The sequence below is a fragment of the Schistocerca gregaria genome, chromosome 1 (assembly GCF_023897955.1).
Source record: "Schistocerca gregaria isolate iqSchGreg1 chromosome 1, iqSchGreg1.2, whole genome shotgun sequence".
Lineage (NCBI taxonomy): Eukaryota > Metazoa > Arthropoda > Insecta > Orthoptera > Acrididae > Schistocerca > Schistocerca gregaria.
Window position 1 is genome coordinate 513,576,359 of NC_064920.1, and position 17,011 is coordinate 513,593,369.

Genomic DNA, 17,011 nt, shown 5'->3' on the forward strand with positions numbered 1-17,011 from the left:
TACAAATCGTAATCAAATGAAACAGCTTTGAAGTCTGCAAAGTGATGGTCTATGTTACGGTGGATTCAGGAGGGCAGATTAGTACTGACCGATGTTAACAAACGATAAACCTAGCGAGGTGGAGCAGTGGTTAGACACTGGACTCGCATTCGGGAGGACGACGGTTCAATCCCGCGTCCGGCCATCCTGATTTAGGTTTTCCGTGATTTCCCTAAATCGCTCCAGGCCAATGCCGGGATGGTTCCTTTCAAAGGGCACGGCCAACTTCCTTCCCTGTCCTTCTCTAATCCGATGAGACCGATGACGACGCTGTCTGGTCTCCTTCCCCAAAACAACCAACCAACCAACAAACGATAATTTTCTTGATCTCTGCATTTCTTCTGCTCGAACAGTCCCCATAATAATTTAATATTCCTGTACGCTAGCAGAGAATTTTGTAACAAAGTGGGATTGATGAGCGCCACTATTTCATAGTGTAGTTAGATGAACATCCTGTTTGCGATCTATCTTTCGTGAGGTGCAAAACCCATGTCTCACGTTTGCTAGGACCATTCCTGTTCTAATGGCTATCCATTGCGCGAGCCACTTTTTATTAAACGCTTATGAGCCCATGAAGAGATATTCACTATCGCACAGTGCAACCAATGCGGAATCATTGCGACGAACCGCAGGGTAATGTCGAAGACTCAGTTTTACCGTCACATAGCGATTGTTGTGATTATATTAATTGGCATCGATTCACACTGTACAGTGCCGTTGTTGACAACCATAATTTGGTGGTTTTGATAGGATCTTATCAGTGATTTTCATGTTAGTAGATATTCCATATTTATACCTGTATTATGCCTGCCATATACCTGCCATATACTTGGTTGTGAAAATCAGTGAAGCGTAAACTACACATTTAACTTTATTTTCCAAACGTTAGTCAAAAGAAGTTCATTATCTGATTGTGGGTAATTAATTTGTTTATAACAAAGCATAGTTTCACTAATTCTGGAGTTGATCGTTCAACTTACACTAGTAGTTCAGTTACAAGAAAGAGCAGCAAAGTTAGAATTTTTTCTTAACTGTAGCCAGGCGGGGTGACAGAGCGGTTGTAGGCGCTACAGTCTGGAACCGCGCTGCTGCTACGGTCGCAGGTTCGAGTTCTGCCTCGGCCATGGATGTGTGTGATGTCCTTAGGTTAGTGAGGTTTAAGTAGTTATAAGTTCTATGGGACTGATTACCTTAGACGTTTAGTTCCATAGTGCTCAGAGCCATTTGAACCATTTTGAACCTAACGTGAGAAACTCGATTCGTAATAGACAGGGAGTAATCGAAAAATATAGAGTTAAATACTAAGCGGGACAATGTTCAATATTGAAGTAAGTGGTTGCTTACAACCACACATTTGTAGTTCTTTTCGCAAATAGCTCGTTTGCAAGCACATGTTGACTGAAACGTTCTTGTTTCACGTGTATTATTTTGTCGCTATTATTTATGACACACCGTGATACCTCTATATGCCTAGAACGATACCACACAGCGCTCGTTCAGTGTGATGCACGAAGTGTTGTGAAAGTACAGTCTATTTCTGCTGTACCAGCAACTCCTCTCGCGCTGCCACGCTTATGCATTGGATCATGACGGAAATACTGGTAATGCACCGCGTACATCATAAACGTATCCAGGGCGCTAACACATCCTTTTACATCATATCCGATACGCCATAACTTTGCAGACTTCAGACTGGTTTCATTTGATTACGATTGTTACAGGATCCTCTAGGTGCATTGTTTACAAACACTGGCGCTGCTGGTTGTGTGCGCCTGGCCTCGCATCGAGTGCGGTTCGCACCACCGGCGGCTCCTGCGCTCTAATTGCAGCGCGTGCAGCGGCAGCGGCAGGGCAGGGTCCGCTGATTGGGCATTTCCGCAGCTTCCGCCGCCTCGGCTACGAACGCGCGCGGACATCCCGTTAAGTACCGGAGATAGAGCTGCCCTGCGCCGCAGCCGGCTGTTTCCCCGCATTACACCGCTCAGCGCTCGTACAGTGGATCCGAGCAACGGCCGCGCCATTTGTTTCTGTCCCTACTAAACTGCGAAAGTCCGGCGGCGATGTTCTACTGTCGCTTTTGATTTTTACCTCATCCTATAGAGCTTTCACGTCTGATACGGTTTCACTGAAACCTACTGGCAGCTACTTTTGGACGCTGAAAATTTGTTACAACATACATAGCAAAAACAGTTACAGCAGAATAACGACTACGCTGCAATTCGTTGAAACTGGAATAGCTTGAACACAATGGGAAAAAATCGAACAAAGGATTTTTTTGGCTTTTGATCAGTTCCTTAAATTACTCCATACCACGTTCCGCAATTAATTTTTATTTTGACACTGCTGTAAAAAATTAAATTAAATTCTCCAAAGCATGGCATTTTTTTCGGGAGACCCCATCTTTGGTCGACGGTCGCCTGGTGCAAGTCTTTCTATTCGACGCTCCTTCGACGACTTGCTCGTCTTTGTGATGAAGATCAGATGAAATAGTAAGGGCCCCAGCCTAGAGCAAAGAAAATCTGGAACTCCGCCTGGAACAGAAACTGGCACCCCACGATGTAGAGGTAGCGATGCTAACCACGTTTTCTTTTATCGTTCAGATGTCATTTTTTTATCTGTTTCATCGTTGAGACCTCCACTCAATTTCGTTGTTACAGAGGGTGTCGAACCCTGTGATCGAAGTCCCTGAGATACCATGCAAGTGACTGCTGGACTACCAGCTACGGACACTATTGTAAAATTTCAATCTTAGCTCATCTACAACTACCAACGTTGTTAAAGAGACAGTGGCTTACCATAGCTGCGTCTATAAGTTTCCTGCCCGAAGAGAAAATAAACGACCGCCTGTTCCGCGGCTGGTTACGCCATTTTCGTGGTTTCCCCAGACCGATTTTGGTGGCTGGCGGCTATGTTGCATAGTTACCACCGCTTGTGCCGAAGCCGAAAGAGCCGCAATGTCCATGGCCTTTGCTATCGATACATCCATCATTGAGAAAGGAGTAAGAGTCATTAAAAATCTGTGATGGCAAGTATTTTCCTATTTGTCCTCTGATTGTGTTGTACGTGAAGTACACCATTTAGCCTATGAGTGAGTGTAGATGTATATGTAAAAAATTCTCGGTTTTCTTGCCGCGTCAGTTCGGGATAAAATCTCGAGCTTTCGACGATAGCTCCAGCGTCGTCGTCAGGAGCAACTGATTGTCTTCGCTGCTGATGTGGTGGCCTTTTATAGCCCGCGGACGGCTTCTGATTGGTCGGTTTGTGATTGGTCGGCGATTACGTACTGCTGTCGCAGACGGTGTCAGTGTCTGCACTGGTGGCGCCACCGCTTCCACTGAAATGTAAACCTTGGAAGGAATGTTTCTGCTGCTTATCTGCATCGCAATCAGAGATTCATCCCGTGAGTGTGCAGCATTTCCACGTTTCCTTTTTTCCGGACAACGGAGTCTTTATATCGCGTGCTGCATAGCCAGTCTTTCGGAACACGCATTCCAGGTGGTAATTTCGGACTTCAAGTCGTCCTCGTCAAAACAGTGCAGAACGACATCGTGCGAAGAGGGGGGGGGGGGGGGGGGCTGAGGGGTTGGAGTATTGCCGTGTGCTGTGCAGGTTGGTAATTAGAAATTCATCTACCTCAGAACGGCGTCTGAACGATGTCCCCTCTCTCGTCAACGTAGATACTTACAAGATAATGTTAGAGCAGCGCTGATAAAAACACTGCTGTAGCCACACAACTCTAGTAATGAAATAAAGTTGTGCACAAAAACTTTTATGAAAAATTTATCGAGCGGTAAGAAAATGGATTGACTTCTGGAAAATAATGTGCGAAATGTCCACATAAAAATGTTTATTTTATCATCATAGACAAAGAAACGATACTATTCAGTCCACATTTAAACTATTGGCTATTTTATTTTTGCCCACAAGTCATACACTCATTTCATATGCACAGCAGACAGAAATCTGTCCAAACCAGACCAGAACTAAACAACATTTTCCCAGTTATTAGTTTCACCACTAATCTGAGTTATTACATTCGATCCTTCTTGTGGATTTTCAAAAAAGAAATTGCTCTCGAAAAATGCTCAGTGGATGAATACTGAAACATGCCACACGGATACTATGAAGGACAAATTTTCATACACGAATATCATTCCAACAAAACGGTTCTCAAACATCCAAACTTCACAAAACTGTCCGTAAGTGCATCAGAATTAGTCACGATACGTATCAAATGCATAGAGGGAACTCAATATTCCTTCATTTGACACATTACTTTGACTCGCAATAGTAACATGACCGTCTGCATTCGAAGCTAGCGAGCGACTCCTCTCTTGCAGCGTCACTCCCAGTATAATTATCAGGTAACGAGTGGCAACTGTCTGAATTCTGATTGGCTAACCATACTGACTGCCAATCAGAATGCTCGCTCATGATCATACTGGCACCAAAACTAGCCTTCACCAATTCTTTTACACAAACGCATTTACGTCAACCTGACATACTGGTAACAAAGTAATGTTTTCTAAACGAAAACGAGAAAACAATAATTCTGGAAATATTCTTTAGATACAGATTTTACTGCAGCTGTCTTTCTAGTGGCACTGTTACAATAGCAATCGCACCTAAGACATACGTCATCAGCAATGTGGGTAATTTCCCTCGGATCAATTTCCCACGACATGTTAGTGTAACTCTTGCAGGTTACTTAAAACAGTATATAACGCAACATTTGAATTTGACGAATGTTCCACATACACACTCTCATTCACTCACATTCACTCCCAAAATAATATTAGACACAAATAATAATTTTGTCGGATTTTTATATTACGACAACAAAAAATGATTAAAATTTTAATATGAAAATTTCAATCAAATAATTCTGCACACTGAGAGTGCTGCTTATGTTTTCCTACCATACCAAAAGATAAACTATTATATTTCCAAAATGAATTTAGTTTCCTAAGTGCCAGTTTTTTACTTTTTTAGAAATTTTTTATCTCTGTAACTATGATAGTTGCAAAGCTGAAGTTTGGATACATTCTTCTCCTGAATGACAAAAGGTAATGTACCGATTTTGAAAATGATTGAATAATATTTAATATCATTTATTTAGGTTCTTAAAGGCGGTGAATGTACGGTCGCTAAGAAGTGACACAGGAGCAGTTCTCACGCTGCCGTAGTAGCAAGCGTACCAGACTCATTGGCTAAGACACAAGTGGCGGATTCTTTCACAACCTCCAGATCCAATACTGCGGGCTGTAAAGCAATGAAAGTTACCGCGCATTAACTCTCGATGTTACAAACTCCATATTAAAAATAGAGAACTGGAGAAATCGGGAATTGCGGAGCAGAGCGTCAAGAACAAAGATAAAATACTGTTCGATGAAACAAAAATTCTGTCGCATACCTCCACATACTGGGATTCTGTTATTAAGGAGGTTGCAGAAAAAAGAATGAGCGAGAAGTACTTTAACTGCGATAGCGGATGCTATCTGAGTGGTGCATGGAAACGAACGCTCGATGCAGAGAAGCAGCAGACGTGACGATGACGATGGAGACTATCGTCGGAATCTCGAGATTTTATCCTGAATGGACGCGGCAAGAAAACCAAGGATGTTTTACATGTATGTGCCGTCGCGATAGACTTCGACCTCAGTGTAGATGTATGTGTAATTAAAACGTCCAAACTGTCATTTTTGGTATGGTAGCCTATCAGAAGACGAAACACGTACACTGCCGGCAAAAAAATGCAACTGCCTCAAGCAAAAGGTAATTTTTTAACACGTTAGAGAGCAGATAGTTCATAATTGTAGGAAGGTTTGATAACAAACAGCTCAAATGTCCCTGAGCACTATGGGGCTTAACATATGAGGTCACCAGTCCCCTAGAACGTAGAACTATTTAAACCTAACTAACCTAAGGACGTTACACACATCCATGCCCGAGGCAGGATTCGAACCTGCGACCGTAGCAGTTGCGCGGTTCCAGACTGAAGGGTCTAGATCCGCTCGGTCACACCGGCCGGCGTTTGGTAACAAATTCAGATTAATGAAACATACGTGTCACAGTAAAGGGTCCATCAATAGTCTCATCATTACTCAATGTATCCCCCTTGTCTGCAATATAGGTGTGTATTCTCGCAAAAGGTGCTCAATGGCATTCTGCGGTTAATTTCACTAAGCATCTTGCACCTTTTGTCGAAATTAAGAGCTGTGGCTCTTGTAGGTCCTCTGAACGAATAAGTTCTCGCTTCATCATGTCACGTAGTCGTTAATGGGAGAGATCTCATGTGATATTGCTGGTCAGAGCAGGTCTTGTAAACAACGAAGGTTATGTTGCGTTGCAGAAGCCGTATGTGGACGTACGTTATCTTCTTGACGAAGGAATGGCAGTAGCACACGGATATCAACCTTGCATTGTAACGGGTGCTAGTTACTTTACTATGTAGAAACACCAAATGTGACCGCGAGTTGTAACAGATGAAGGCTGGGATGGGACCTGTATGCCTGGCGGAATGCACTCTGGAGTAAGCAGCTCACCAGCTCTACGGCATGCAAGTGTACGTCCATCACTGGCATAACGATAGAACCCACATTAGTGCTGAAGAAAACAGGCTGTCACTCCATTGTCCAGTGAACTCTTACATGATGCCACAGTGGCCATACTTGGCGGTATCGAGTTCTCAGTGGTTACCTGGCTGGAACCACACCTGTTCAAAGACCTGTTGCAAGTAGACAGTTCCCAGTAGTAGATTATGTTGCAGCAGGAGCACCAAGTGCTCGGATCTCGTAACTGGGTTATGTCTGGTCGTCAACCGCTGCTCGTACAATGCGTCGATCTTGATGAGTGTCTGTACTGCGTGAAGTTCCAGAACTTGGTGTACAGCTGTGAGAATGTTCCACAGACTACTGTTGCGGACAATATCTGAAGAAATTCGTCGACACTTCCATCCTGCTTCCCACATGCCCAAGTCACTAAAGCTGTACAAGAAAACCATCAACCAGTTGAAGCATAGTTACACCCTAGAATGGATGTTGCAGATATTGTTCACCTTTAAACTCATCTGAGTTATTGCTTGCAGAGTCAAAACAAAAGATTCTCTGCAGTATTCCTGAGCGCCATCTGATCGGCCATGACCGTAGCAAATGAATGACTGACATCAGAGTGCCTCAGCATGGGCATATTACAACCTGGTGCCACTGGGCACAGTCCTTGAGGATGTTGCATTTTTTTATGTCACTGTATCACCTTTTATTTTAATTTCGTGAGCCGGCAGTGGAACGACGATCACGCTTGTCTGGTCTTTACAGGGAATAGTTCAGCAGCGTGCTGCAGTCTCGACGGATGTTGCTCTCTGTACGCCAAACCATCTCTTGTCATCTTCTAGCTAGGTGGTTAACATTGCCCAAAATGTGTAAAATGGATTTGAGAGAAGCGATAGTCGCTTGTGCGGCTTTTATGGATTCAGTGCTTGGTACGACACGGTGAATCACAAAACGTCCGAAAGCTATACAAGATAACAAGATACTTAAGTTTGACAAACGCAATGAATGGTGTTGATACGGCACAGAAATTAGAAAATTTTATTACTTACATTTGCACAGGAACACTCAAAATATGACAGAGACAAAAGCGGAATCAACAAGCGAGTCAGTATGTCGCAAGTGGGTCAGGTCGTCGACTCATTACGACACTGTCTGCCGATTGGAGGTACACATTCACCAGAAAGCGCGGCACAAAAGAAGTGGAAACGAGATAAGCGTATTCGTTAGCTCGTAAGACATCTCTCCCACAAGGGCACGTAGTGAGAGAATGACACAGCAGTTACGGCCTATTAGGTGAATACAGCAGAATAAGCAGTTTACATGTGGTCATTAGGAACCGAAACTTGGGTCATAGGCTAATGCCAGCTCCCTTTACGTAAGGCAGCTCTCTACATTGTTTAATCATTGAGGTAAGTGAAAGTCACAGTACTAATACTCTGCTCCATGATTGCGACACTAGACGCTGCAGCACAGTATATGAACCAGCCAAAGATTTACTCAAGGCGATCACCTTCACATGATGAAGTTCATACTGCTCTCGGCCAGCCATCTGCTGTCGGGAGAGCTGACTGTTTTTCGACACCACAACATAGCAGGACGCTGCCAACACGAAACTTCAACGGGGAAGCCAGCAACAGGGCCTCCTGGGGTCCGCGTTACAGTTCAGCTCTGAGCCGCTTCTCAGGTCTGAAACCTACAAGTGGTAGGGAGGAAATCAGCCGACCCTACAAGTACATTTTGAAAGGGTCATAGCATAAATTGGAGTAGGGCCGAAGACACTTCAGCAGGCTACCACGATAAGCACTTCTTGCAGGGCAGCGGCCGAACTTGCTCATCAGCAACCCGCAGTAGCGCCAGGGTCGCTAACATCTCTTGCGCGTGCAACCGCTGGGCTGATTCGACGGAACTCAGCTGAACAAGCAGCTGGATGAGCAACAGTCGAGCCTGGTGCGAAAGAACGACGAGTTGCAAACACTGAGAATAAATGACTGAACTCTAATAATGTTTTACTAGCGTCGTCGACGTTTTATAGATTACCAGCAGCTATCCTTCACTCAGAAGTGAACCATCTCAGCCCCTCGGTACTGAAGTAACAAAAAATACCTTAAAATCTCTGAAAAAAGTTATGTGGACAAATGAATTTACAGTTTGAATCTAGTACTTTAAACTAAAACATAACTTAACAGAGGGTAAAATGGATATTCAGTCTGATCATTTAATGCTAAGCTGACAATCTGTATCATGTGTTTGTTGATTACTTTCAGTAGGGCCTTACTTGGTAAAATGTAAAATTTCAAATTCTACAATATATGAATGTTTTTCTGGTAAAAGATTATCAGCAAAGTTTGAATCTTTCTTCCCTAGTCTCCAGTTTCTCTCATGTAGCATAGTTGCCACTGATTTGCCTGGCTGACCAATATGCACTTTTTCATATTTCTTTGCAATGATTTTGTACACACCATTCTGTGCCAAAGGTCGCGGTTTGTTTCATTATTGAATCAAACTTATTTTATTGGTACTACTAAATGCAGACCTGTAGTTGCGAGACTTCAACCTTTTTGAAGTTACAAAGACAGGTACAAATTAACATTTACTGGCCAAACGCCTTTGCAAAAAAGTTCGTCTCGCAGCTTAAGGCCTACATTTAACAATAACAACGTATTAAAATTTTTATTCTATATTAAAGACAAAATTCACAACCATTGGTACAGACTGGTGTACATAAAACACTTGCAAACTGTGTGAGAAGTTTTATATTGGCCAGTCCGGCAAAGCTGTGGCAATTACACTACGTTAATGTGGGAGAATCAGGAGATAAAGGAAGAAAGATTCGACCTTTGCCAATTATCTTTTAGCAGAAAGCCATTCATACGATGCAGAATGTGAAGTGTTACGTCCTGTGAATCTAAATAGAAAGATTACACTGCTGGAAGCACTGGAAATCAACATACACATGACGAAGAATGCCAGCTTAGTAATAAATTATCAAACTCAATTTTCCTATTTGGTAAATTAATTTTGCGTCACACAAATTAGATTCAAACTATAAATCCATCTTATTTCTCTCATTCTCTATATATATCTTCAAATAGGAACTTTGTTTACATCTTCTTTTAGTTAATGTAATTACTTCCATTTGACAAAAAATGTACCTCCACGTAAAAAGTCCGTCATTTTTGCATCTTATTTTCAAATAATATCTGCGTAAGCCCCACATCAAGTTTACCTGCGTTTGCGACATTCAGTTGCCACCTGAAGATTGGCTCAGAAGGCGAAAGCCGATTCTTGATCAAATATATACAGCGTAAAGGCGCCAAATTTCATTACCCAGTTGTTTTTGGGCTCTGAATACCATACCTTTAAATCAATTATTCCAAAAAAGTTTTATGTAACACCACGCAGATGAATGGATAACAGACACCCCTACAATACCTCTTGGGCTAACTGCTCTTAACTGTGGCATCTGTGTGTCACTTGAAGGTTGAGCGGCTGGAAAGCCGGCTGTATAGATATGCTTGTTCAGGGTTGATTTTGTTGTTTGTGGCTCAAGAGCTGAAGTGGCATTAGCAATCGCCGAAAAGTGTGTGCCGAGGCCACACTCGATCTCGGGACCTTTGCCTTTAGTGGGAAAGTGCTCCACCATCTGAGTTACCGAAACACGACTTGCGACCCGTCTTCACAGCTTCAATTCTGCCAGTACCTCATCGCCTGCCTTCCAAACGTAACAGAAGCTCAAAATTTAAAAAATGTCTGCTTGGTTCAGTGACCGTTTATAAACTGAAATTTAAACAAATGAACCCACGGCCATAATTTTTACTCTTATTAACCAGTTCTCAACACTTGTAAGAGTACCTCCATCAGAATTTAGACATTCAGAGTGGTTTATAACATAATTAAAAATTTATGGAAAAAAATTTATATATAAAAAACTGTAAGTACTGACTAACAATACCAGACAGAGACATTACTCATATGTCAAGTATAAAATAAATAACAGGCCAGAAGGGATTTAGTCACAAGAAATTCAAAATGGATGTGTGAAGGCGAGCCTCTGAAGGCTGCTCAAACCTGTACAGAAACAGATTTGCAACGGACTGAGCGCTTGCGTTAACAAGTGCGGCAAGTGTAAATGACATTGGAGCGAGGGCGCCATCTAATGGCCGCCGGTACAACTTAGCTACTCAACATTCAAATAAAGGCAGGCGAAAATTATATTGAATATTGTTCAGTACATAATATAAGGGCCAATATTTTGTTTAACAGCGACAGATACAGTAACATTTTGTCTACATCAGATCTTAGAAGTACAGTTTGAAGCATAATAACATTATGGAAAATACAGAAAGGGCTGTATAACACATCTTGTAGAAAACTTTTTAACGTGAATTACAGCCAATAAACCTTTAATAAATTGAAAATTATGCGATGGCTTAGATGGAAAAAAAATCGGGGAACTGCACGAGGAGACCCGAAATTAACAGTCTGGTAACGGCTTTACACCGTTAAAGAAATTATTGTTGCGCAGCTGCAGCTGATCATTGAGAATTACGGCATCATTTCGAGAAATATATTTAAAAATCTCTAATTCTTCAAATATTTCTAATTTACGCACCTTCTTTTCGGTGTGCAAGACGTTGCTATCGGAAACACCTTTAGGCACATGACCTGTAATCAGAAGATGGTTGGAAAAAGACGAATTTTGGGGGCTAGTGCCAATTTTTTTTTAAGTTGTTCTTTATACCTGGTTATAAAGGCACGTCCAGTTTGTCCTAAGTAGTAGGAAGAGCAGGTATCGCAGAAAATTTTATACACGCCAGAACTTTCTAAAGGGGAACCAGTCGATTTTAAATTATGGATGAAGGTTTTTATTTTTCATGTTCCAAATCTACATCCATACTTCGCAAGCTACCTGACGGTGCGTGGTGGAGGGTACCTTGTGTATTATTTGTAGAAAAGGCAACGTTGCAATTATATTTATTACGCAGATGACGTTGGATCTGATAGGAGATGGGCCCCAGGAATGGAATAGAAAAATATACTCCTGGAAATTGAAATAAGAACACCGTGAATTCATTGTCCCAGGAAGGGGAAACTTTATTGACACATTCCTGGGGTCAGATAAATCACATGATCACACTGACAGAACCATAGGCACATAGACACAGGCAACAGAGCATGCACAATGTCGGCACTAGTACAGTGTATATCCACCTTTCGCAGCAATGCAGTCTGCTATTCTCCCATGGAGACGATCGTGGAGATGCTGGATGTAGTCCTGTGGAACGGCTTGCCATGCCACTTCCACCTGGCGCCTCAGTTGGACCAGCGTTCGTGCTGGACGTGCAGACCGCGTTAGGCGACACTTCATCCAGTCACAAACATGTTCAATAGGGGACAGATCCGGAGATCTTGCTGGCCAGGGTAGTTGACTTACACCTTCTAGAGCACGTTGGGTGGCACGGGATACATGCGGACGTGCATTGTCCTGTTGGAATAGCAAGTTCCCTTGCCGGTCTAGGAATGGTAGAACGATGGGTTCGATGACGGTTTGGATGTACCGTGCACTATTCAGTGTCCCCTCGACGATCACCAGAGGTGAACGGCCAGTGTAGGAGATCGCTCCCCACACCATGATGCCGGGTGTTGGCCCTGTGTGCCTCGGTCGTATGCAGTCCTGATTGTGGCGCTCACCTGCACGGCGCCAAACACGCATACGACCATCATTGGCACCCCAGGCGCAACAGTGTCCCTAATTTGCTGGGAAGTGGCGGTGCGGTCCCCTACGGCACTGCTTAGGATCCTACGATCTTGGCGTGCATCCGTGCGTCGCTTCGGTCCGGTCCCAGGTCGACGGGCACGTGCACCTTCTGCCGACCACTGGCGACAACATCGATGTACTGTGGAGACCTCACGCCCCATGTGTTGAGCAATTCAGCGGTACGTCCACCCGGCCCCCCACATGCCCACTATACGCCCTCGCTCAAAGTCCGTCAACTGCACATACGGTTCACGTCCACGCTGTCGCGGCATGCTACCAGTGTTAAAGACTGCGATGGAGCTCCTTATGCCACGGCAAACTGGCTGACACTGACGGCGGCGGTGCACAAATGCTGCGCAGCTAGCGCCATTCGACGGCCAACAGCGCGGTTCCTGGTGTGTCCGCTGTGCCGTGCATGTGATCATTGCTTGTACAGCCCTCTCGCAGTGTCCGGAGCAAGTATGGTGGGTCTGACACACCGGTGTCAATGTGTTCTTTTTTCCACTTCCAGGAGTGTATTTTTAGGGTGATAGAGATGTCGAGGCTAGTAACTCTTTTACCAGTTTTCTTTCTGAGCGTGTGATCTACTATGCTAGGTTTATACTCATTATTAACTGCTATCGTTCTGAGTAAGTTGATTTCGTCATTGAACTTTTCTTTGGAAAGTGGAATGGAAGTAGCTCAGTGAAGGGCAGAGTGAAAAAAGGCGTTTTTATGAGGCCGTGGATGCATGGAAGACGCAGGGACGATCTGATCAGTATATGTTTCTTCACGAAAAATATTGAATGAGATTTTGTAAGCGTCATGTCAAGAAAGTATAATTAACAAGCCTCGTTTTCAAGTTTAGTGGTGAAAGATATTGTCTCATGATATATGCAGCTCTCTTAGAATGAAATGATAATTAAATCAAGACCCTCAGCTGTCGACAGGCGTTGATATATATTAACGGGGAGAGTGGAAAATGTGTGCCCCGACCAGGACTCTAACCCGGGATCTCCTGCTCGAATGGCAGACTCTCTATCCATCTGAGCGACCGAGGGCACAGAGGATAGTGCGACTGCAGGTATTTATCCCGTGCACGCTCCCTGTGAGATCCGAGTTCCCAACGTAATGTCCACACACTACATTCGTAGTGCCCCTGCCCATTGCCCTCACTACACGCAGCAGACAAACTGACCGAGACCCGCAAGAGTTGGGACAATGTGTGTGCATCCAGCACAGAAGAAGAAGGTCAACGGCCGGCCAGACTTAACTACACGTAGATGGTATCTGTTCCTGCGGACATGTCTTCAAAAAGGTATACCTCCTCTTCTTGTCATTCTTGAATACAGCATGTGCTATTACCAAGTGAAATTCATTACGTAAATCCCTAAGCTTCTTGCTCTCTCGTTTCTACTACCATCCCTGTATTCTCCAGTCTCCTGTGACCGTTTCTTCCATTCCTTCCCCTTTAACGTCGCCCTTGTTTATTAGATTTTCACCTCCCTTTACATTCTAAATAAACCGTGGGTATCCTCGTATACCATGTCATACCTCATTATCTTGTACTGTCGTTATACCTGTATTATCATCGGCAGCCTAAGATTTCTGTCGAATCTAATGAGAACAAACCTAACTGTTCACAGTGACTCTCTGCACTACTTTCCCGTTACACGATTTTCAGCTACTACACTCACTACTCTCGACAGACTAGAAAAGCCTTTCTTCTTTCCATGTCTTTCCATTTCACTTCACTGACGGCCACAATATCTAGATTGAGACATAGTATTTCCCTTTTCAGATTTTCTAGCTTCTATACCATGTTGAAACTTCTGACACTCCATTCATACACTCGTAGAACCTTAAACCTTCTGTTGGCCATGTTATCTGTTTCTCAAGGTCACCTACCCTTTACCCTTAAACAGTCTCTCTAACCCCCCCCCCCCCCCCCTAGAGATGCTAATGTGTTACCAGTCCGGAATCCTTTACGAAAAGAGTGATCATTATGACACTCTTTCCATTTAGAAGCCCCATGTCCTCTGGATAGACATTATGTGTCTTAAATGCAGTAGTTCCCAATTTGCTCTCTATATCCTCATGCCTTTGATCATTGCTGATTCTTTCAACTTTTAGGGACAATTACCCACTCCAAGTGCAAGAAAGTGCCCTTAATCTTTGTCGACTCTGTCACCCTCTTTAACAAGGCCGTTGGGGGACTTCTTATGCCGGAAGTCGTCGGCTGCCTTCACTGGTGATATTTTATTCAAAATGTAACCAGTTGTTGCTGTGTTCGAACCCGGAGCTATGACGTTTTTATTACTAATCGAAGACAATGATTTAGCCCAACTGCATGGATAGTTGCTCTATCCTGCATGTCTGGCTTAAGAGGTCGTAATTTTTGATGGCGGTGAAGTGTAGACGCCGTGTGTCGTCTTGGGTATTTTCCAAGCTTTTTAAGTATGGAGCAAGTGATCAGTAAATGTGTTTCTTGTAGTGGATTTGGTTTTTATGGTTTTTCGAGTCGCGTGCTGCGTTTAGTGAACGTCCACAAGTTATAAAGATGACAGTGGATCCAGTAACTTCACAAGTGCCGGCCGCTGTGGCCGAGCTGTTCTTGGCGCTTCATTCCGGAACCGCGCTACTGCTACGGTCGCAGGTTTGAATACTGACTGGGGAATGGATGTGTGTGATGTCCTTAGGTTAGTTACGCTTAAGTAGTTCTAAGTCTAGGGCACTGATGACCTCAGATGTTTAAGTACCATAGTGTTTAGAGCTAATTGAACCATTTTTGAATTTCACAAGTGTACAACTGCTGAGAATTAATCTGAGTCGGCCAAAATATATATATATATTCCTAGTAAATTAACGCAGCAACACTTCGCACTATTTGTTCTCAGGCTACACATCTCAGAGTGTGGGTAGGATACCGCCATAGCCACAAGCGAGACTTTGCTAGACTTTGGAAGTGGAGGATAGGTGAATGGAACGTTTCTAAGGTAACGTCAAGTTTGAATGAATAACTCTTAACTTTAGAGGTAAGAAATAAGAAATGCTAATAAAAAATTTGTGGAAAAATGTTACGTAAGACGGTAAGTTTATTGAAAAAGATACTTTTGCTTCTCTTTCGTTAGTAATAGATAACCGATGTGTCGCATCATATACAGTAAGTGATCAAAAGTATCCGGACACCCCCAGAAACACATTTCATAATAGGTGCCGCTTGCTGCCACCTATTGCAAGGTACTCCATTTCACCCACCTCAGTAGTCATTAGGCATCGTGAGAGAGCAAAATGGGGCGCTCCGCGGAACTCACAGACTTCGAACTTGGTCAGGTGATTGGGTGTCATTTGTGTCATACGTCTCCACGCGAAATTTCCACACTCCTAAAAATCCCTAGGTCCACTGTTTACGTTGTGATAGTGAATTGAAAACGTGAAGGGATACGTACAGCACAAAAGGGTAAAGGCCGACCTCGACTGCTGACTGACAGAGACCGCCGACAGTTGAAGAGGGTCGTAGCGTGTAATAGGCCGACATCCATCCAGACCATCACACATGAATTCCAAAATGCATCAGGATGAACTGCAAGTACCATGACAGTTAGGCCGGAGGTGAGAATACATGGCTTTCATGGGCGAGTGGCTGCTCATAAGCCACACATCACGCCGGTAAATGCCAAAAGCCTCGCTTGGTGTAAGGAGCATAAACATTAGACGATTGAACAATGGAGAAAAAGTGGTGTGGAATGGGGAATCATGGTTCACAACCTGGCGATCCGATGGCAGGGTGTGGGTACGGCCAATGCCCGGTAAATATCATCTGTCAGCCTGTGTAGTGCCAACAGTAAAGTTCGGAGGCGGTGGTGTTATGGTGTAGTTGTGTTTTTCATGGAGGGGGCTTGCTCCCCTACTTGTTTTGCGTGGCACTATCACAACACAGTCATACATTGATGTTTTAAGCACCTTCTTGCTTCCCACTGTTGAAGAGCAATTCGGGGATGGCGATTGCATCTTTCAACGCCGTCGATCACCTGTTCATAAAGCACGGCCTGTGGCGGAGGGGTTACATGACAGTAACATCCCTGTAATGGACTGGCCTGCACAGAGTCCTGACTTGAATCCTACAGAACAGCTTTTGGATGTTATGGAGCGCCGACTTGGTGCCAGGCATCACCGACCGACATCGATACCTCTCCTCAGTGCAGCACTCCTTGAGGAATGGGCTGCCATTCCCCAAGAAACCTTCCAGCACCTGACTGAACGTATGCCTGCGAGAGTGGAAGCTGTCATCAAGGCTAATCGTGGGCCAGCATCATACTGAATTCCATCATTACCGATGGAGGGCGCAACGAACTTGTAAACCATTTTCATGGATGTGTCCAGATACTTTTGATATCATATTGTTTCATTAAGTGCTGATAAGAGTCAACACTTTGTGCTGTTCTGGTATATACTAAACAAATATTATTATTACTTTCATCTTTGGTCTATTAAATAGAGGCTGAATTAGTGGTAGGTGTTTGTGTGTACCACGATTACTGTCGACGATAATATCAGTCCAGAAAAGTAATGGAACGAAATGCTGAGAGTACTGGTTGATTCAAGTTGCTGCAATGTAGTGTAAAATCATATGACGAATGACTGGTCATCAAACACGCATGTAGATTAATATGAATTCTGTTAC